This window comes from Canis lupus, chromosome 13 (genome assembly GCF_048164855.1).
Source record: "Canis lupus baileyi chromosome 13, mCanLup2.hap1, whole genome shotgun sequence".
Classification (NCBI taxonomy): domain Eukaryota; kingdom Metazoa; phylum Chordata; class Mammalia; order Carnivora; family Canidae; genus Canis; species Canis lupus.
In genome coordinates this window covers 50,581,311-50,602,720 of record NC_132850.1, presented here as the reverse complement: position 1 = coordinate 50,602,720, position 21,410 = coordinate 50,581,311, and the positions used below count along the sequence as shown (strand labels likewise).

The following is a 21,410-nucleotide window of genomic DNA, read 5'->3' as shown; positions in this document are numbered from 1 at the left end:
TTTGCTTTCCTTTGAGAACCAGTCCCATAGGCTCCCTTTTTTTTCTTTTACCAATCTATAAAGGGCCAAAGCAATTAAACCAGGTGAGGGGTAAAAGGATGCCAATACCCTAAGAAACTTAGGAAAGTTTGCAACTGCATTGGCGGGGCATAGGTATGCCCATATTTTATCAGTGACCACCACAGGAATACCTTTTGTCTTACCCAAGCAGATAGCACCCAAGTACTTGACTGATAAGCCAGGGCCCTGAACTTTCTATGGGTTCATTGTCCGTCCTCTCCCTTGTAGATGCTCTGGCAAATCCTGCAGGATGCCTCGCAACAGAGACAGTCTTCACAGGTTAACATTATATCCTCAGTGCAGTGGACCCACATCACTGATACAGAGAAGGAGAACAGGGAGAGGTCCCCAGCTATTGGGGGCATGACATATTATGGGGCTCTGCAGGTGGCCTTGGGGGATGCTTGAAAGGCTTATCATTGTCCTTCCGATGTGAAGGCAAATTGATCTGAGTTATCAAAAACCTGTGCTTTTCAAAGTCTTTTCCATGAATCTCCTGGAAAATGAAGCTCTTTGGCAGGAACACTTTTTTGCCAAGAGTAAAACAGTAACTCTATAAATAATAAGAGACTTGAGGTGCCTGGGTGGCTCAGCCGGTTACGTCTGCCTTCTGCTCAGGTCATGGTATCAGAGTCCTGGGATCAAGTTCCCCATTAAGCCCCACATAAGGCTCCCTGTCCCTCTACCTCTCCCCGCTGCCGCACATGCTCTCTCTCTCTCAAATAAATAAAATCTTTAAATAATAATAATAAAAGACTTTAAAATGGACATAGTTAAAGATCTGATGAGAGTTTCATATAGATCTGGTAAAGCTAAAACAGAAACTTTATTTTTCTGGGCAAATTAAAAAAAACAACAACTTTGTTTATAATTTCTTATCAAGCACGGACCCACAATTCAAGAAAACTTTGTCTTTTTGAAAGAGAGGAAAACCTAATCCCAATCTTATACCAGTGTGCTTTCAAAATATGTTTATTCTGTGTTTAGTCAATTCCTGACCCTGCATAAAATTCTTTTCCAAAGATTCTCCTTCACAAACCTTCTACAACTTTCTTTTCATTTAGAATTTGTCCTAAGTTCTCACTTTCTAAACAACCTGTCTCATTTCAGGACAAATTATTTTATTTTTCCTTAACAAAAATGTACTCTCATTCTTCATGCCTTTTTACACATCTCCTACTTCCCTACACACAGCCCTGCTGTCCTTATCATTTCTAAAAGTTTATATTATAAAAAGCCTCCTCCCTCTTTTTTTCCCCTCAATCTCTATGGGCATTGTTTTGGTTATCTCCTGGAATATTTATATCTTAAAGACATGGTAAGATTTCCAACTTCAGGGGCAGAGAAATAATTTAAGTTTTCTCCTAGGAGTTTGGGAGAAATTGCATTTAAAATGTCTCTTGGGGCACCTGGGTGGCTCAGTGGTTGAGTGTCTACCTTTGGTTCAGGTCCCGGGATCAAGTCCCGCATGGGGCTCCCTGCAGGGAACCTGCTTCTCCCTCTGCCCGTGTCTCTGCTTCTCTCCATGTGTCTCTCATGAATAAATACATAAAATCTTTAAAAAATTAAAATAAAATGTTTCTTTTTATTAGGGGTTAGAAAACACGGAGCATTTTGTCTGTTTTTTTCATCAGTTACCACAATATTTTTTTTTAATTTTTTATTTATTTATGATAGTCACAGAGAGAGAGAGAGAGAGGCAGAGACATAGGCAGAGGGAGAAGCAGGCTCCATGCACCGGGAGCCCGATGTGGGATTCGATCCTGGGTCTCCAGGATCGCGCCCTGGGCCAAAGGCAGGCGCCAAACTGCTGCGCCACCCAGGGATCCCCCCACAATATTTTTTTTTATCACTTCTTGGAGCTTCCACTTTTTAGTGTCCTAACCAGGCTTTGTTACAAGTGCCCAGATCTCAATCCGTGACATCTTGTGCCCTCCTAACTTTGCAACACAGCATGCTAAATCCTCTAACCTATCCTGTTCTCCTATCTTGCCCACCAGCCCCCAAATCATCAGGCTAGTGGATATTTTCATGTCCTTTTCTAATCTGAGCTCATCCTGTAAATTCTAGACACAAACTTCAGCCTTCAGTCAGTAGAGCCTTGGTGGCCAGACAAACCGCCCATGGGAGAGGCCTGTACACTGTGGCTACTGTGTGCCTCTCTTCCTTGCCACAGAGCACAGTTCCTCCAACAAGTACATTAGGCCAGCTGGTGTTTTCAAGGCATCCCTGTACTCATGTAACAGTCCACAAGCATCTGAAATACAGGCCATCCCTCCTGTATGTCAGGAGGACTTTTAATGACCAAGTCAGAATTTCCCGCTCTGATGTCTCTTTTTTCTTTTCTTCTTCTTTTTTTTTTTAGATTTTATTTATTTATTTACTTGAGAGAGAGAAAGCAGGGAGAGCTACAGAGGCAGAGGGAGAGGGAGAGAATCTCAAACAGACTCCATGCTGAGCATGGAGATGATTGGGAGCTCGATCTCATGACCCCGAGATCATGACCTGAGCCTAAACCAAGAGTCGGATGCTCCACCAACTGAGCCACCAGGCGCCCCTCAGATGCCTCTTCTTAAGTCTAGGGAACTTACTCAAGAGCTTGCATGAGCTATCACTCGCCACACAAAGGTTGATGATCAACTTAAAATGCACCCCCTCAGTTACACAGTTGCACAGCTGCACCCTGGCAGACTCTAAGTCAAGGGTGGCTGATGGGACCAAAGAAATGAAACCAAAGAAATGACCCAGAACTAGCAAGTGAGATATGGGTTTATTGGGGAACTTATGTACAGGCAGTCCAGGAGCAGCAGACTGGACAAGGCATCCGCTGCAAGCTTTTATAGTGCAGCCACCAGCCTAGCAACTATCTGGAGCCTTTTCCCTCCTTGAATGGCCAGCATTCCAAGGAGATCAGGCCTGTCATCCAGACATTCTTTGTTACCAAGGAGATGCTCTGGCTTGGCCACCCTTGGAGTCCCTGACCTCCAATGTTGAATAACGTATTTTTTTCTATATACCCTGCTTGATGTGAATATAGAGGGAGGACAGGATCTCTATATTCTCAAGATAGTGATTAACGGGGGCACTCAGGGTGTGCTTGTACAAACCAGCCTTCCAGCACGTACCATACACCATGTAAAAACCTCAGAAACTATCTCAGCATTTGACACTTAATTATAGAGTAAAAAATTTTCAAAAAAATCAGGTAGGCCTGTCGAAAAGATTTGCCTCAGCTTTTTATCCAGGGCTGGGCTGACAGTTCTCTGTACTCATGGTAATTAGCCCTACCCTCGCACGCAGCAAGTCACCACACATTCCTCAATTCCTGTGGAGTAGACTGTAACCGCCTTAACCTACCAAATGCCCTACACAACCTCACCCACCCTCTCCTTACATCTTCATCTTCTACCTCATGCCTGTCTCCTCACTTGCTTCAGCCTCGGGGAGCAGCTTCCCCTCGATGCCTGCATAGTCCTGTCTCCGCTTCCTGGGTGATGTCATGCCTTCTGCTGGTCCTCTTACCTTGAAGACCAGGGCAGATGCTTTTCCATCAGCACAACCAGAAGTGACTTACTGATCCCTGAAATCCTAGGCTCCTTGGTTATAGCTCTCTGCTCACCCTTGCCCTGTCTGCCTTTCAATTTAGCTCTTGGGAGGGCAGTCTTCCCCCCCCCCCCCAACTGTACAATCCCTTCGGCTAGAGACTGTAGTTTTATATTGTTCCCGCTACCCAAAAGAGTTTAGAGCAAATTTTTGTTGAACAAAATGAATAAACAGATAAATGTCCTTTGCCACTCAAGGCCCTCCATTACCTGGCCTGCCTCAGGAGCCCATTTACTTTTGGTTCTTCTCATACATGCCTCATGCAGGTCGTTCTCACCTCGTTCACTGGGTCCTCTGTTGACCTGAAGTCTTTGCTCATATTAAGTCTTTTCGAGTATTCAATCTTTATCCAGCCCTTCATTCATTCGCTTGCTCATCTTGCCACTCGAATATTGGCAGAACATCCATTGGTGAGAGGCACTGAGGCAAAAATGTCGAAGAATGGCTCCTTGTCTTCCAATATGGTGAGGGAGACATAGGTGTAAATTGAGTGCTACAAATACGATTGTCCATAAGAGAGGTATGTGCACAATAATGTGGGGACAGGGTGCAAGCAAAGAGTTAGGGGGTTCCCGGAAAAACAAAGACAGGCATAGCTTTCCCGACATAAGAAAAGCCATCTTGTGAAGGAATGGAAGAACAGTCACTATCAGGTTCCGGAGATAACCTAATCATATTCAAAAGTAAAGCTTGGACTGATGCACACTCTTGAATTCTCACTACAGGATCTAAACAAACCCGTTTGAGCACTCAGATGCCAGACGACCAGGAGCCAGAGAAGTGATGACGCTCATCCTTGCCAGCCCTGATGACTTTGGTCTGGACTAAGTCACCTTCAGAGGACTTTTGCCCCAATTCCCTGCTGTATTCTCCATTGCACAAGCGCCTTCATGAATACATATGCACCCTTAGCTTAAAACTTCCCTGATTTTGTTGCTGGGGAGACACTACTTTGGGAAAGATCCCTGGTGTTCTTCTTTACTGTTACAAATAAACCCTTCCTTTTCCTATTCTTTGGCATGGTTGTTTCTTTTGGCTCGACACCCACCAAGAGGTGAACCCAGTTTTGGGTAACAAATTTGGCAACCCAGATGGAACCTCTTGCCTAAATCCTTTGAGTTTCTCCAGCTCCCACAGGCAACGCAGCAGGCAGTGGCAGTGGGAGCTCAGCTATGCAAACTCATCTGTGTTGTTAGGGAACCTGCAGAGGAGGTCAGAAGAGAATCCCTCTTGGAGCCTGATTTGTCAGATCTGTGCATCTAGACTCACCGAACAGTCTCAGCGGCCGCTCCAGACATTTTAATTAGAAAGTTCCTGCAGAAATATGAGTGGCAGTTACCCCCACAAATTGATTTTAGGGCTCTGCCCCTATCTCAAGTGGGTAACGGAAGGCTTCAGGGTCTGCATAGCTATCTGGTCTGGTACATCTGGAGAAGCTGAGGGTTTGTAAGACATACTTGTCTTCCCAAATCCTGGAAGCTGCTCAAGGTTGCCTGATCCTTGAAGGTCTCACTGAGATAAATCTTAGATTCTGGAGATTATCTGCCTAGAGATTGTCTGTAGAGAGGTGCCAGTTTGGTACACTTGAACAACCTGAATGTGCACTTCTAAATGATCGATTCAAAGCACTTACTTACCAGCTCTCTAGAGAAGCAAATTTTCAGTGAGCTAAGACTAGCCAAATTTGTGTCTCTACTAACCTTCCCTGCAGACCTCTTGGTAGTTAGAGTCAAATCTTTATTTTTTTTTTATTTTTATTTTTTTAGAGTCAAATCTTTAACAGAGATCTAAGGATATGGGGAATTGGATGCCAATCCCTTCAGTCACCCATTAAGGTACATCCTGAGTCATTAGAAGCTTTTTGGGTACACCTCGACGACAAAGAAACAACTTGTTTCCTTTTGTAATACTGCTTGGCCACAATACCAGCTAGAAGACCAGGAAAAATGGCCAGAAAATGTCTTGTTAAATTATAATACCATATTCTAATTAAACCTGTTTTGTAAGAAGGAAGAAAAATGGGATGGGATCCCTTATGTACAAAGCTTTATGGCCCTCTGCCAGAGTAAAGAATTACAGAAGAAATACAGACTTAAGCATATTCAACTATCTAGTCCAGGGACTGAGACCATGCTCCTGTTTGGGAGGAACCCCTTGATGACGCCTTAGAGCTCCCTTTGCCCCAGGGATTTGGAATAGGTCCCCAGCTCTCAGCCCCACTTGCAAGTCCATCCCCTCCAGATCCCAAGTCACTGCTCAATCTACTCCCTGTTTACTCTCCTGACCTATCTAAACCACCTTCACCCTACTCAGGAAAAGGAGAACCAAATAATGGTCTCCCAGTGCTCATCCCCACCACCAGTAGGAGTAGTCATTCTTATCAGACTAAGAATGTATGCCCTCTGAGGCTAACCTGTACGATTGGGAGCAAAACACTCAAGGATTCAGATCAACCCGGAGGGGTTTGTTAACCTGATGAATACCATTTTTACGAACCATACCCCATTTAGCAAGACATTCAAAGCCTGTTAACTATCCTGCTTACAGGGGAAGAGAAGACCATTACCCTGCTGAAAGGTAAGGAGGAAGCAGACAAGCAGCATGACACCCAGCCAGACAGTGTTATTTGGAAACCTGCTGAGCAGCCAGTGCCAACCACTGACCCTCACTGGGACTCAAGTGCCCGGGGGGATGGGGAAAAGCTGGAACATTATAAGTACCTACTCCTCAAAGGTATGAAGGCTGCAGTGCCTCAACCAGTTAATGGAGGCAAGGTAAGGAACATACAATGAGGAAAGGATGAAAATCCCTCTGCCTTTTTGGAAAGAATTAGTGAATGCTTTAGGCAATAGACTGGACTCTGAGGATACAAGAAACACTACAGTAGTAAACACTTGTCTCATATCTCAGAATGCTCCAGATATTTACCAAAAACTTCAAAAGACTGCAGTAGGACCTAACACCCCCACCTCTCAACTGGTTGAGGTGGCCTTTAGGGTCTTCAAAAACCAAGATATGGTAGAGGAATAAAAAGAAGACACTAAGATGAAGAAACTGGCTGCCCTGTTGGCAGTGACACTGCAGATCAGCCCAGGTGACCCAAGAGAAGAAAATAAGAAGACACCACGAGTGAGTGCCCCTACCCCCAACATGGGACACATGAGCCACCAGCAGAGCTGGGACCCAACCAATCTGCATACTTTAAAAAGGAGATATATTGGAAGAGGAGATGCCCTGACTGTCCCCAGATAGGAAAGGCCCACAGTAAACCCTCTTTCTTTCAATTCCTGGTGACTGAAGAAGAATATTGACAGGGCCGCTGAGCTCTCCAGCTGGCTTCTCAAAGCACCATCTCTATGGCCTCTAAGAGCCCCAGGTCACCTTAGATAAAGTGGGAGAGGCAATTGAGTTTTTGCTGGATAGTGGTGCTACATTCTCAGTGTTGGCTACCCACAAGGGGTAGAGAATGCAACATCCAATAGAGAATGCAACATCAAGGGGGTGTCAGTAAAGGGAAATACAAGAAAACTTTTTGAGCCTTGACCTATGAAATACGTTCAAAAACTTTGAAACACTCCTTATATGTTCCAGAAGGCCTGATCCTTCTGTTAAGGAAAGATCTGCTGGTCAAGTTGGGAACCACTATACATCTAAACTAAAGTCGAATTGAGATAAATGTGCCCAAATCATAGTGGTCTACACTTTTGGTACTCCTTAATGAGGATCCTCCTGTGCTAGAACCTACTCCTGCCCACAGACTTGATCAAATGAGACCAGAAGTTAGGCGGGAGAGAAAATAGGCTGGGCTATGAATTTCCAACGTGTAAAGGTTTTCAGAAATGTGATGGGTTGCTGGCCAAAAGTAAAACAATACCCCCTTATATTGAAGGCAAAGAAGGAAATAGGACTCGTAATAAATAGATTGCTATATGAAGGCTTGATAAAACCCTGCCAATCTCCTTGTAACACCCTAATGTTACCTATTAAAAAAAAAAACTAGGAACAGAAGAATATTGATTTGTCCAAGGTCTTAGGGCAATAAATGAGGCTATTCAGGATATCTATTCTTGATCTGAACCCTGTACTCTGCTCACTTGCCTCCTGATCGATAGCAGGTTTTATATCATCCTGGACCTTAAAGATGCCTTTTTTCTCTAGAGTCCTAGATGAGGGCTCAAAAGAACCATTTGCTTTTGAATAGGAAGATGTTCACTTTTATCAAAAGCAGCCGTATTGCTAGACTGTTCTGCCCCCAAGGGTTTAAAAGCTCTCCCATTTGTTTGAAGAGTTTTTGAGTCAAGATCTGAAAGGAGGACATTCCCCCAATATGTTGATGATATTCCTATAGCCAGCCCGACAAAGGAGGACTCAGATCAACATACAAAAGAGGTTCTAAACTGTCTAGCAGAAAAGGGATAGAAAGTCTCAAAGAAAAAGGCCCAGATATCGAAGATAGAGATCAGATACTAGGATGCTTGATCTCTGAAGGACACAAGAGACTCCCAGAGTATAGAAGGCAAGCCATACACCGACAAAAAGCAGTTGAGAGACTTTTTGGGAATGGTGGGATTTTGCTAGATATGAATTCCCAACTTTGGTTAGTTTGCAAAGCCCCTTCATGAAGAATTGTAGGGACTGGAAACTGCCCCTTTTGCATGGGATGGCCAAAATGATCAAGCTTTTTAAAAACTAAAAGAACTACTTCTTAGCACCCCTACTTTGAGCCCTCCTGACCTCTCAAAGCCACTTGAAGCATGCATCCATGAGAGGGAGGGACTAGCCTTGGGAGTTGTCGCCCAAATGTTGGTACATATGAAGAGTCATAACAGACTTTTCAAAACAGATGGCCACCCTGCCTGAAGGCAGTGGTGGCTACTTGCTTATTAATAAAAGGGGCAGAAAAACTTACTATGCAGCTTTAACAGTATGAGCCCCTCATCAAGTGAGACAAATTCTAAATGCCAAAGGCCATAATTGGCTAACAGATGGGCAACTAGGCCAATTTCAAGCCTTGATGCTAGATCCCCCAGGCCTGCTTATCAAGTCATATCAAGCTTTGAATCCTGCCACTTTGCTGCCATCCTCCCAGGGGCTACTTGCCCATTAACTGTAATAAAACCATTGATGTGGTATATTCCAGTAGAAAAGACCTAAGAAGTAAATTTTCACCTAATACTGATGAAGAATGGTTTGTGGGGAAAGTAGATTTATGGAGAGAGGCAAACATGAGACTGGTTATGCTGTGGTCTCCCTGCATAAAGAGATAGAGGCCAAAAGCCTGTTCCCCAGGAATTTCAGCTCAGAAGGCTTAGCTAAGAGCCCTAACCCGAGCCTCAGAGCAAGAGGAAGGAAAGGCTATTAATACATACATTGATTCAACATACGTCTTCTCAGTAATACACATTCATGGGGCTATTTGGAAAGAGAAAGGTCTATTCTCAGCTGCTAATAAAGAAATCAAACGTAGCAAAGAGACTCTCTGGTCCCTAGAAGCCATCCCCAAACCCAAGGAAATAGCTGTGATTCACTGAGGAGGCACCAAAAGGGAGAAAGTAAAGAGGTCAAAGTCAAGAGCCTGGTAAACACAACTGCCAAAAGCGCAGCTGAGAGGGGGAAGCCTTAGAATGCCCACTTATTCCCTCAGCTCCCCATGTAGATTTAGAGCAGACTACTCCCCTGAGGACCATGAAAGACATGATCGAAGGGCAATAAGAGGACTTCAATCTTAAGCGTGGCTGAAAAATAAGGCCAGCAAAACACAGGTGCCTCTAAGTCTGGGATGGGTAATTATTAAAAGTGCCCATGACTCCACTCATGATGGAAAAGAGACAGTGTAAAACTGACTGATGAGAATAATTAGCACACCCAGCTTGGCTGGACATTAGACAACTAATTGAAAAAGTCATGAGCTAATGTGCATTTTGCCAAAAAACCAAGACTAATACCAGGCCTTATGCCTTCCCACTAAAAACAAGCTGTTTTACTTAGGGGCACCCAACTGGGGGAGGACTGACAAATAGATTTTTACTGTGGTGCCTCTATATCAGATGGCTTTAAGAATCTCCTGGTCCTGGGGTGCCTGAATGACTTAGCCAGTTGAGCGTCCAACTCTTGGTTCTGGCTCAGGTCATCATCTCATGGGTCATGGGATCCAGCCCCATGTCAACCTCCAGACTCCACAGGGAGTCTGCTAAAAATTCTCTTCCTCCACCCCTCCACCCTCATGTGCACACATGCAGTCTCTCTCTCTCTCTCTCTTTTTCAAATAAATAAAATCTTTAAAAAAGAGAGAGAGAGAAAGAATCTCCGGTCCTAGTTGACACTTTCACTGGCTGGATTGAAGCTTTTCATTGCAAAACAGAAAAAAAAAAAAAAAAAAAAAAAACCCAGAAGTAGTTAAAGTCCTTCTATAGAATACTAATCCTAGTTTTGGGCTATTCTGAACAGTTCAAAGTGACAATGGACCTGCCTTTACCTCCAAAGTGATGGTTAAAGTTTTTTGCTCCTTAGGTATAAATGGAAACTACGTGCTGTCTGGAAGTCCCAGTCTTCAGGAAAAAACAGAGCCAGCTAACCAGACCTTAAAAAAAGACATTTGCCAAATTTATGCCAAGAATCATAGTAACAATGACTAAATCTGCTGCCCATAGCTCTAACCTGCCTGAGGACAACCCCCAAAGGAAGGTATAAGACTCAGCCCCTTTGAAATGATGTATGCCTGGGAATCCTTTCCCGGGGGATGGGTGGGGCCCCAGCTGAAGGAGACAAGGAAACAGAAAACACTATTAAACATATAATACAGGTAGGGAAAGTGGTGACTGGTCTGAGCCACTGTGCTAACCTAAGCTTTCAGGCCCCCACAGAAACAAGAAGTCATCATTGTGAACCAGGAGACTGGGTGTGTCTAAAGACACAGAAAATGGGTACCCGCTCAGATCAACTACGGCCCTTATGGAATGGGCCTTAGTGTTAACCACCCACTCTTCTTTCCATTGCAGGGAATAACACCTTGTATCCACCATTCCAGAGTAAAAAAGGCGGCTGGACCACTCTCAGGCAACAAAGAAGGGAACAAGATGACAGCTGTCAACTGGTGTCAATCTCAAGCTCCTCTTCAGAAAATCCAGTTAACCAGAGGGTGTTAAATTCCCGAGAAGAGTCCAATGTAACTTGCCCTGAAGTATTGAGAATGATGTACTCGTACTTCATGGCCCCTGCATCCCCAAACTCCTAGTAAACTTGGCCACTTCGATTGTAGCAAATTCAACTTCAAATTGTTCTTTAAACAACCTTTAAGGAACACTCCAGGGGGTAATAAAAGCTTATCTAGCTTGAGCAGTAGGAGAATTTCACTCCTTTAACCCCAATCTCAGCAGGAAGCAGTTATAGAAGACTGACCTCCGCCCAGGACCCCTCAAGAATGAGGAATGAAATATCTCAAGGGAGGATCTTGTAAGCAGAAACGTTAGGAGTCCCCCCCAAAAAACAAAGACAGACATAGCTTTCTCAATCTGAGAAAAGTCATTTTAGGCCTCCAGCCATCTTGTGAAAGAATGGAAGAACAGTCATAATCAGGCCCAGAGATAACCTAATCATATTCAAAAGTGAAGATTGGACTGATGCACACTCTTGAGTTATCTCTGCAGGATCTAAACCCCTTTGAGCACTCAGATGCCAGACCAACAGGAACCAGAGAATTGATGACGCTCACCCTTGCCAGCCCTGATGACTTTGGTCTGGACTAAGTACCTTCAGAGGACTTTTGCCTCAATTCCCTGCTGTATTCTCCATTGCACAAGCCCCTTCATGAATACACATGCACCCATAGCTTAAAACTTGCCTGATTTTATGGTTGAGGAGACACTGCTTTGGGAAAGATCCCCAATGTTCTCCTTCACTTACTGTAACTCAAATCCTTCTCTTACTCATTCTCTGGCTTGGTGGTGTCTCTTGGCTCACCTACTTACCAAGAGACAAACCTAGTTTTGGGGAACAAGATGAGGGAGTGATTAAGTCTATCTAGAAGGTGGAGGACTATGCTCAGGGGAACTTCAGGGAGGAGGTGCACCCTCAACAGCAAGGACAACACGCAAGGTTGTTGTTAAGGGCAAACTCAGAGCAAAGGGTACTGGGTAGTCCTGGGTACAGAACTCCCAGGCCCCTGTGAGGCCCTCTCCCCAAGTGGGAACTTATCTGCATACTGAATTTGGGTGTCTCCTTAGAATGGGATTAGGAGCCCAAGACCCACTTGCACTTACTTTTTGGATCTTAACTTGCAACCCCCTTTGATTGGTTAATAAATTTCTTGCTTAGGTAAGTGAAATCTCCTGTTCTGTTCTAGACAACTCACACTTGGCCTACTAGGTGTTTGGTCCCTTTAAAGTACTTGTATCCAGTGTCACCATATTTTTTTTATTAGTCAGCTTTGCAGAATTCAAGGGCTGACTCACTGGCACACCCTACATTTAACTGTTTCAAGTGAAAGTCTCTTCCTCCTGTCCTCTGAGGCAAGCTCCTTAAGGGTGAAGTCTATTTTTTTCCCTCCTTTTTTCCCTCCATGTATCCCACAATACCAACTGTGCTAGGCTGGTGGTCAATGTCTTCCGTCTTTTCTCCCTAAGGCAGTTCCTATTTCTCAAACTTTTCTCCTCTTCTTCCAATCCATTTACTGCCTCCTAATCTCCCACCTCCTATAGTAAATTTCCCTCTGGCCCCAGACACAATCCACTTTCTAGGAAATGCAAAATGTTTTCTGGAGAGAACAAAGCCCTCCCCAGGGGTTTGGATATTTGACTGTAGAACAGGATTAGACATAGGTTAAATCTACTGACCTTCATGGTTTCTTCCCTCATTGAGATTTTTATGATTCTGTTTTAAGGTACTGCTTTTAAGTTTCAAACAGCTTGTTTGCCACAGTTCCTTGTTCTATAGATTTTTTTCAGGTGCTATTATAGCGGGAAGAAGGAGGATGGGGGATATAAAAGTATGGAAGCTATAACCTTTAAATTGAGATTAGGAAATTGTTGGTTGACAAAACATGTTTACTGTGTTAGTCATTAATACATTTATAAAGTAATTTATGAATCACACAATAATAAAACCAAATTCAAGGCTATTTAAAGGATGTGTAACAATCTTCTGTAATCTCTGAATACTGTGCAAAAATAAGACATTAATATCATCATTACTGATAACTGTCCTAAATGTGTGATTTTCCCAACCAAGGCACAAGATTAAGAATTCTAGAGATCTGGGACACCTGGGTGGCTCAGTGGTTGAACATCTGCCTCGGTCGTGATCCTGGGGTCCTGGTATCAAGTCCCGCATTGAGCTCCCCACAAGGAGCCTGCTTCTCCCTCTGCCTATGTCTCTGCTTCTCTCTGTGTGTCTCTCATGAATAAATAAATAAAATCTTTAAAAAAAAAAAGAATTCTAGAGATCTTCCAGTTCCTTGTCTGTGTAAGATACCAGTAACAAGCAGAGATCGTTTTCTTTCTTTTCCAATTCATCATAAGCAAGGCCAGAAATATCAAATGATACAATCCATTCAAACAAGGCTATGCATCCTTTCAGCATCAGGACAAAGTTTGGGGACTAAAAGAAAGTTTTCTCCAATAAAATCTTTCATGTGTAGACACTGGCATGTCAGGCAAAAACAGCAGCTACCTGTTGAGCTCCTGGAGATTGGTCCTAATGGGACCTCTTCCTATTCCACAGAGGCCCCAACCTGCAATCAAAGCAGTGGGCTGGGCTGCTAGATGTATGCAGTTCATCTCTTGGAAATACAAAAGTGAGGTGGACTAAGGTTATTAACATATCCACATTCTCATATGCGTGTGATTTGTGTAAATATGCCTGGTTTTGAGACATTTTGTAAAATAGAACACAGAAATGTGGAACAGGAGCAGAAATTCTGAGTGAGGAGAGTGAAGAGAATGTCAAATGTTTGCATTAATTTGCTTTGTTCCAGGAGAACTGTGCCATATTCATTGATTTATTATGGACTAACATTAAATTAAATCAGTTACTAAATGTGAAGTACCAAGACCACTGCCTGCACATAGTAGGCACTCAATAAATGTCATACCTGCCTCCTAGCATCCTTCTACCATTGTTATCCTCAAAGCTTATTGCCAAACTTTGAAGACAAGATCCAAAACAAATTGCCACCACGAACAGAGACACAATTGAAGGTATGTAAGGATTCTGCTAAAACAACTGCACATGTGTCCTTCAATCAGCACCTGAGGCACCTGATCTTTGCCCAAGTAATATTCAGGATGCACTTTGGTCTTTCAGGCAAATCAACGCTGGCACCACATGTGGTCTTGGGATTAAGCATTAGGGAAATTAACCTATAGACACTCAGAAACACAGCTTGGGTCGGGGGATGAATGGGGAATGGGTGGGTGACATCAGAAATGATCCAAGGATTCTGTATGTATTTTCAAATCAGAATCAGTTACATGGCACTTCTGGATGGCTCAGTTGGTTAAGCAACACTCTTGGTCTTGGCTCAGGTCACAGTCTTGGGGTTGTGAGATCAGCCCTGGGTCTGGCTCTGAGTCTGAATAGACTCGGCATGGAGTCTACTTGAGACTCTTTCCCCTACCTCCCCCTCGGCTCCTCCCTCCCTTGCACATAAGCACACACTCTCTCTTTCTATCTAAAATAAATAAATAAATAAATAAATAAATAAATAAATAAATAAAATATTTTTAAAAAGTCAGAATTGGTTATGAAGCTGACCAAGTAAACCCAGCATAGAATAATTCTCATAAAATAAAACTCTGACTTCAGGGCAAGGAAAGGGACCTTTTCCTCTCTAACCATTACCTTACACCATCAATCATCAAGATGGATGATAAATCAGAGCTCATCTCCAGCATTTATCAAATTGTCCAAAATATTATAGGCACTCAATATTTGTTAGACAAATGTATCTTAGTTTTTTATAATGTTTGACAGTCAATTTCAGGTAGAAATGATAAATTGAACAGACATATCTAATCTAACTCCTTCTAGAACTCCACTAAAACTCATAAGGATGGGGAAAGAAGGAGAAGAAGCAATAGCAACAGAATGTTGGAGGCTAGAAAGCAGTGATAAAGGGTTTGGCACACCTGACAAAACCAAATGCTTAAAAATTACTGGCATTGCAAAATCCTCTGGATATGGAGTGAAGATGCAAGAGGAATAAAATGAGGGAAATGGTTGTGATGCAGGATAGTTGGCTTGGAGGACCCAGAGGGGATGCCACAGGACCAGCCAAGAGGATATTTGACTTTTTCAGGACAGAAATTAAACATGAGCAAAGAGGAAGTGACAGCAGCATTTATTGAAGACACAGAGAGAGGGGCACCTGGCTGACTTAGTAGAGCATGCAACTTTTGATCTCAGAGTTGTTAAGTTCAAGCCTCATATTGAGTGTAGGGATCACTTAAATTTTTTTAAAAAAATCTTTAGAAAAAAGAAGCCATTGAAGATATAGCGAAAGTGCAGATATAGACAGTGTCTGGGAGACTCAGAAAGGAGAGAAGAGGCAGTCTCCTCTACTTGGGGCCTGGGGCTTTTATTAAGGATGCTGGTTTGATTCGCAATATCGTCTCAGTAATCCAGGTGCTGAGTGTTTAGGTGTCCTCCATAAGTCACTTATGCCTGGAGCCATGGGTCTTAATGAGTCAGTGGTCTTCGAAAACATATTCATGATGACCCTGCCCGGTCACTCCTTAGATGCTATCTATTGTGCTGGAAGACTCCAAAGAAATCATTAAATCTTTGACCTTTACATGGAGGACATACATTATCTGTCCTATAAGGCATCTGTTTGGCTAGGGGGCAAGGTGTAGGTCCTAGCCAAAAAAAAAAAAAAAAAAAAAAAAAGAAGAAGAAGAAGAAGCAGGGATCCCTGGGTGGCGCAGCGGTTTGGCGCCTGCCTTTGGCCCAGGTTGCGATCCTGGAGACCCCGGATCGAATCCCACGTCGGGCTCCCGGTGCATGGAGCCTGCTTCTCCCTCTGCCTATGTCTCTGCCTCTCTTTCTCTCTCTGTGTGACTATCATAAATAAATTTAAAAAAAAAAATTAAAAAAAAAAGAAGAAGCAAGAAAAGGACTGAAAAAAAGTAGTTTTTCCTGAAATCCCTTTAGTTTCCTGTCTCACTTGGTAGTTGGAAGCTACTTGAGAAGTAGCACCACTTTTATATCCTCTCCTCTGATTTATTCCCCTGGGTGACAGCCTCTCTTCCTACCCTAACTGAAGTGGAAGTGTACCACTTCTTATCCATAGCTGTATCAGCTAAAGACTCTCGTAAGAAAACAGATTAATTAATGTAGGCATGCTATATCCTCACATCCTCTCCCAATTCTTCATATGCTGGTAATCAAAGCTTACCTTTCAGGCATAAGATGGGACAAAGATTTCTCTAAGGAATATGACTAGCCCAAGGGAAAAAATTCTTAAAGATAGCGATGTGGAATGGGATGTCGAATGGGATCGGTTGGGATAGAATTCTCTGACAAAGAACCTACTTATACTACCTTCCAGCAATGTTCCTGCTCGTTAGGTCTTTTCCAAAGCACAGAGCTTCTAACCAGCCTTTTGCTATCCCATCCTTAAATATGAGTGAGCAATGAGGATTACCAGAGGAGGAAATCCATTAATGTGAAAGGTAAGCTCAGGACCTAAATTGCCAGATTGAAGGGGCCCACCAAGGACCTAGATCAATGAATGGCAACAGACCCATACCAACAATACCATCATGAAATTTTAGAACACCAAGCACAAAGACAAAATTCTCCAAACTTTTGAACAGAAAAACCATATACAAAGGAAAAGGAATCAGCATGACTTCAGACTTCTCAACAGCAACACTGAACACTGTATTCTGAGGAAAATAGAGCAACGCCTCCAAATTAATATTTTTATTATTTATTTATTTTCCCTCTGAAGGAAAATGATTTCCTACTTAGAATTCTATACCCAGACAAACTAACCAAAGAATAAAGGGGTTGATTCCAACTCGTGGAAGCTAACCACTCTCACACTTTGAGAGTGTACTTTTGCTTTAATAAACTGCTTTGTTCTGAAAGACAGAAATACATACATACATACAGACAGACAGACAGACAGAAAAAGAATAAAGGTAGAATATACATAAATTCTTGAAAACCTTACCTTCCATGCACACCTTCTTAAGAAGCTAAGGGAGGGAGGACATGCTAAATCGCAAAGAGAAAGAGTAAACCAAAAAAGAAGAAGGTATGGATTATAGGATACCCAAGGAAGGATATAGGTGAAGTGAGTCCTCAAGATGATGGTGTATTAGCTGTATACCAGACATGGAGGGCGATAAGAGTAAACAAGACATGGAGGGCGATAAGTACAAATTGGAGCACAGAAACTCAAGAGAAAAGATGCATTGAAAGAGGTTATCATTAAGATGTCAACTGCCATTATACCGCTTCTTAAACGCTGCGAATGGAATGCCTGAATGAGCCTGACCCAGGTTGTTATTTGTATTTGCTTTGCCTTATCCATGTTTTGATGGAGTTTCTGTTCTCCTGCCCACCTATTGCTCCACTCCACTATAACCTTCTGCCCAGGTAAGCTGAGGACACTCATTAAACCCTACAGAAATTTTCTACTTGACCTACTCCAGGTCTGGAGATGAGCTTTGGTGAACTTAAAAGCAAAAAAATAAAGAGCAGCCCTCTGCCCCACCCCCACCATAGTCTTGCCAGATGTCCTGTATCTAGGCCACTACCAGTGGTCCCAGTTTATGAAGTTGTATGTTTCAAACCAGGTCTCACTCATGACCTTGCCTACTGATTTCTCCAGAAATGCCTTTCATACACTTCATGGAGGTTGAAGTCAGACTATGGGCTAGAAATTCTGTTCAGTTTATCTATCATAAATAATAAATAAATAAATCTTTAAAAATTTATTTTTATTTTTTTATTTTTAAAAGTATTTTATTTTTATTATTTATTTATTTATAAAGATTTATTTATTTATTTATTCATGATAGTCACACAGAGAGAGACAGAGAGGCAGAGACACAGGCAGAGGGAGAAGCAGGCTCCATGCAGGGAGCCCGACGCGGGACTTGATCCCGGGTCTCCAGGATCGCGCCCCGGGCCAAAGGCAGGCGCCAAACCGCTGCGCCATCCAGGGATCCCCTATTATTTATTTATTTTTAAGGTTTTGTTTATTTATTCATGAGAGACACACAGAGAGGCAGAGACACAAGCAGAAGGAGAAGCAGGTTCTTTGTGGGGAGCCAAATGCAGGACTTGATCCCAGGACCCCAGGATCACACACCTGAACCAAAAGCAGACGCTCAACCACTGAGCCCCCCAGGTGCCCCTTTTTATTTTTTTAAAGATTTTATTTATTTAATTGACAGAGAGAGAGAGTACACACACACACAAGTAGGCAGAGCAAGGAGAAACATACTGCCCAGTGAGCAGAGAGCCTGATGGTGGGGCTAGATCCCAGAACCTTGGGATCATGACCTGAACCGAAGGTAGATGCTTAATTGAGCCACCCAGGTGCCCCTATTTTTTCTTTAAAAAATAATTAATAGACTTAATTTTTACAGTAAAATCGAGCAGAAAGTGCAAAGTTACCACATATCCCCTCATCCCCCCAACCTAGTTTCTCTTATCATTTATATCTTACGTTAATGTGGTACATTTGTTACAAATGATGAACCAAAACTGATAGACTATTATTAGCTAAAGTCTGTAGTTTACATTAGGGCTCACATTTTGTGTTATACAGTCCATGGATTTTAACAATGGATTACATTTGTATCACATGTAATAATTTCACTGCCCTAAAAATCCACTATACTCCACCTAATCATCCCCCCACCTGCAACCCTTTACAACCAACCAGTGATCTTTTTACTGTCTCCATAATTTTGCCTTCTCTGGAATGTTATAGAATTGGAATCATAGAATATGTAGCCTTCTCAGATTGGCTACTTTCGCTTAGCAATATGCATTCAGGTTTCCTCCATGTCTTTTGTGGCACATTATTATTTTTAATCTTCAAAATAACTCTGCAAGGTATGATTTTTAGTAGATGAACATCTGAGACTTGGAGAGGAAAGATGACAGTGCAGAAAGAGCTGAACTATCAGCAATGCCGTACTATCAATCCATTAAACAGACATTCACTGGGTTCCTACTTTGTGTCAGGCACGATGTTTGCTTGATTCCAAGAGCAATGAGGAGATAATGTCCTAGTCCTTGAGGAACTAACAATTTAGTGTACAAGACAGATACATTTAAAAAACTCATCATTTCACAATACAGGAAGAGCTACCAAAAGGGTAGGTATCCTGTTGATACAAAAATTAATTCAAATAATATAGGCACTTGGCACAATGCCACATAATAAATACTCATTAAATGTTAACTATTATTCCTGTGATTTCACTCAGTGTTTACAACAGCCCTAACCCCTATATATTGCTATGTTTTTCTGATCAATAATACTTTGATCAGAGTAGTTAACTTACTCAAAATCACAGAATGAAAAAAATGAATCTGAGTTTCACTAAAACCTATGTTCTCTCTACATTCCTGTTTTATCCATAGCCCCAGCAGAAGTAACATCATGTCCTAAGGTAGAAACATTAAAGAGAAGGGTGTATTGGGAACAAGTTAAGAGTGATTGAAGCATGGAGGGTAGAGGAGGGCAGTGAGCAGTAAAGGCTGGTCACAGGCTGTGAAGGGCTTCCAAGTACTGAAGTTCATAAAATATGTCAGTCCCACTAATTTGTTCATGATATTTAGCTCTAAGAACTGCTGAACCAGAACATTCCCTTTGGGGTGTACAAAATAAGACAAGCTCTGTGTAAGACATTTTTGGTCTTGCTGAGGTCAATGTGGTGGGTTTGTTGCTGAGGAAGAGTTCTGACAATTGCTATGGAGATGCAACATAAGCAAAGAAAAGCAAAAATATTTGTCTTCTGAAAGCAAAATCAGAAGGAAACACAGTGAATTAAGATTCTATACATAATATGTTTTGCAAATAAACACCAATTTGCAGAGCAACTTCAGGAAATGAAATTGACTGAGTCCAAGTCTTCACAGAAAACCCACCTGCTTTCTACCCTAGATGGTTGGAATGCTTACATGTGGGGGCTTTTCTTTTTATCATTATATTACTTCTTTATTTGAGAAGTAGAAATAAGAAAATTTCCTTTAATTTCTAGTATACTCTTGAAATCATCATATACTTTATTTTTAAAAGATTTTATTTATGTATTTGACAGAGAGAGCACAAGCTGGGGGAGTGACAGGCAGAGGAAAAGGGAGAAGCAGGTTCCCCATGGAGTAGGGAGCCCCATGTGGGGCTTGATCCCAGGACCCTGGGATTACGACCTGAGCCGAAGGCAGACATTTAGCCAATTGAACCACCCAGGCACTGCACATATACTTCACTTTTTAAAATAATTTATTTATTTATTTGAAAGAGAGAGAAAGCATGAATGAGATCATGAGCAGGCTGTGGGGGGCAGAGGGAGAGAGAGGAGCAGATTCCATCTGAGCAGGGAGCCTGATGCAGGGCTCCATCCCAGGATCCCAAGACCCCAGGATCCTGGGATCATGACCTGAACCAAAAGCAGATGCTTAACTGACTGAGCCACTCAGGCACCCCAGAATCATATACTTTAAGCTGAAAAGGCTGAATGCTATTCATACTCTTCTGGGGGGAAAATGAAAATTAATATCTGCCTAATTATTTTAATAATATGGTTAGCATTGATTTTAATATAACAGAAGAAATAGCATTGAGTTTCAACTCAGAACAATTAAAGAATATTACCAATATCAACTAATTTGATATATTTTTTAAATGTGACTTAGATGAAAGCAAAGAAACAGAGGTCATTTCAATATCATATTTTCTTGTTCTCATAAAAAATCTATCCATTTTTGGCCAATATTTATTTACTTATCTAATCAAAGTGGTGATCAAGGATGCAATATGTGCCCAGTTTGTTGTGAGACACTAAGGACACAGTTATAGTCCAGGGAGACACAGTTTCTGCTCTGGGAAACTTTGCAGTATAATACCAGAAAACTACAAGCAATTACATCAAAGGGCTAAAGTTAGACATTTTTATTAGTATATTGCAAGAGAATTGGGCTTGCAGAATGGTGCTTCTCAAGCTCTGTATGTGAGTCACCTGGGGACCTTATTAAAACACAGCTTCTGGTTCAGTAGGTCTAGAGAGGAGCTGATATTCTGTTTTTAAACATAATGCCTTGTAATGCTGATGCCACTAGTCCATGAACCACACTTTGTAGTAAGAGCATAGACTATTAAGATGTAATACTAAGACGTAGGGCATAAAGTAATATTAACATTTTTTCTTGGGGTGCCTGAGTGGCTCAGTTGATTAAGTGTCTGCCTTCGAGGTCATGATCCCAGAGTCCTGGGATGGAGCCCTGCGGAGCAAGGAGCCTGCTTCTCCCCCTCCTTCTGCCTACCAGCCCCCCTGCTTGTGCTCGCTCTCTCTGTCAAATAAATAAAACCTTAAAAAACAAAACAAAAACAAACAAACAAACAAAAAACCTTTCTTTTCTTGGTGTGAAAGTTGTATTCTTCGGAATCAAATAGTTGAGTTTCATTCCTGGCTTCAGCTGTAATCTTGGGCCGGTTACTTGACCTCTCTGTCTCAGTTTCCTTATGTGCAAACTGGGAATAATGGCAGAGACTATCTCATAAG

General features: G+C 42.3%; 1 long non-coding RNA gene across 3 annotated transcripts in view; it reads left to right on the top strand.

Moving 5' to 3' along the window:
• Positions 1–12,967, top strand: part of LOC140603073 (uncharacterized) — a 91,972-nt gene extending 79,005 nt beyond the window's left edge. For 2 of the 3 annotated variants that reach the window (XR_012006122.1, XR_012006119.1), the window contains one exon: positions 4,389–4,653. This is a non-coding gene — a long non-coding RNA (uncharacterized lncRNA). Of the gene's footprint in view, positions 1–4,388; positions 4,654–10,661 lie in introns of those variants that run through there. The other variant, XR_012006121.1, reaches the window with a different exon arrangement.
• Positions 12,968–21,410: the final 8,443 nt, after the last annotated feature.